Source organism: Austrofundulus limnaeus, unplaced genomic scaffold (genome assembly GCF_001266775.1).
Source record: "Austrofundulus limnaeus strain Quisiro unplaced genomic scaffold, Austrofundulus_limnaeus-1.0 Scaffold25, whole genome shotgun sequence".
Taxonomy (NCBI): domain Eukaryota; kingdom Metazoa; phylum Chordata; class Actinopteri; order Cyprinodontiformes; family Rivulidae; genus Austrofundulus; species Austrofundulus limnaeus.
The window spans coordinates 337,259-339,488 of record NW_013952427.1 but is presented as its reverse complement, the minus strand read 5'-3'; positions in this window follow the sequence as shown (position 1 = coordinate 339,488).

Here is a 2,230-nt window from a genome sequence, read left to right as displayed (position 1 = left end):
CTCTTTGACTGGTCTCCAATAATCCAAAAGTCCACTTGTGTTTGTATATTTGTTTTAAAACGAAAACAAAATTAAATTTAGCCATAAACAGAGCTTGTAGCTAAAAATTGTCTTGGCAAAATTATAAAAAATGGTGACGTTCAAAATATGATGTTCAAAATGACGAGGACGAAGACAGTCAACTGTACAYCTTGACCAAAAATCCTGTCATGCAGCTACCTGAAGTCCAGGAGTAATCTCAGGCTTGGTCCCAATACTTGCATTTCTGCCCTTGTGTCTTTCAAACCCATTCTTGCTAAAGGGTTTGAGTGTGTAGTGTGTCCCAATTCTCCAGAGTGGTCTTTCGTCCAGCCCTCTTTGCGCCCTTGATCCACACTTTGGCTAAGCCCGCATGTAAGTGGACTTTGCTGAAGTGTATTACCCACATCTCATCACTTTATGTGACGTTTTGTATTAAATGGCAGAAATATGGCAAAGTCTGCCGAACACCTTCCAGTTTAGTTATGGCGGTAATACACTTAAATTAATCTGCCAACCGCCAGTAACATGAAAGAAGTACTTATAGAAGAAGTTCTTATACTCTGGAGTGTAAGTTAATGCACTTTCTTCTCTTAAAAAAGATTGCTTGTTGTAGTTGTATCGTTTTTGGCAGTACAAATGCCAAAACAACAACCAGTCCTGCCATTTTGGATGTTGCAATTACATTTGCACGCTTGTAACCTGTGCACTCCAACCCCAATGTACACACTTCATAAAGGGGTGTAGAGTGTAGTGGGAGTGTGGCCCTTAAACACCTTTGCCACCATAACACATGAACAACAAAAACATACAGTTTGACTACAACCCTCTTTGTTTTTAACTGCCAACAAAAAAAAAAATGTAACACAGAGAGTTCTAAGTATTAGATGAATACAAATCCTTCATGTTAGCAGAAAGGCTTACTGTGCACTGAGTGGAAATTTTCTGAAGAAAATCTTTAAAGCACTGTAGCCCTAGACCTTGAGGAAAACAAAATTATATATATATATATATATATATATATATAAACTCATCCCCCAGCATTCTTTTGTTCCAATTCTTTCTGGTTGCTTTTAGCACTTGTGAATTCCCCACCTCATTAAATAAATTAATGACAAATTAAAAAAAAAAACACTTCAAGGAATTATTGGGTACAAGATAAAATAAAACAGCCCTGAACCATCTCTCATGCTGATAAAAAGTGACACCTATGTGTTTCCTTCGAATACACACTGTCAGTTTCACCTGCTCATCAACAGCAATATGTCTCCAGCTCACAGTTGGGTCAAACACAAGCAGACAGATGAAAGAGAGGGATTTGAATWGGCATTATTTTGTTTGGTGTTTTAGGCGACATGGCCAGGTCAACTGGATATTTAGGAAACAAAAGAAACTGTGGGGTTTTMTCAGGATCCTGAACCTCTGCCTCGACAAAGAAAGGAGAGAAGTGGAGGTTGTTGTCAGCTGGAACAGGATTGATGAAGAGAAAGCAGAGAGGATGGGCATTAAACCGAACAGAGGCACGGGACATGATCCGCAAGTACTCAGAAAGATATGAGGGAAGTGGAAAGGCGGGGAAAAGAGGTAGGAGAGAGCAGATTTATTCAGGTGTGGGGCACACAGGCTAGTGGTGGTGGAGATTTAAAATCTTCTCGGCGTCTCACTCCATGCTAATGGAAAAGCATCAGTCATGAGTAGAGAGCCGGAGATAAATACATCACAGTGACTGCATGCCCCATGGTAGTACTTCTCTAGCATTTAGAAGAGAAAGGAAGGTTGGGAGCTGGGGAGGTGCTGGTGATCCCAACCCCMCACAGAAGCTGTTTTCTGTTACTTTACAACTTTAAATGGTTTTATTTACTGCTGCTTTCTATGGACTAATGCGCAGACCTATAAATTCTTTGAACACTGAAAATGTGCTCCGAAGTTTCTTTATCGTCTTCTTTTTTCCCTTTCTTCTGAAAAAATACATTTTAACGGAATAGTTATTTGTGTGTGTGTTTTTTTTTTACTTTTATTTTTAAACGATAAATTTATTTTCTGCTGCTTATTTTGCTTTATTATTTGTAAAAGCTTGAATGAGTTCTAAAAATCAGAATCGTTTATGTGTGGAGAGTGCTCTAAATAAATGAATTGGTCTGCCACTGGTAATTGCCTATATGCCACGGACATCTGGTCCAGCACTTGATGCCACTCCCAACACTTCCGGTTC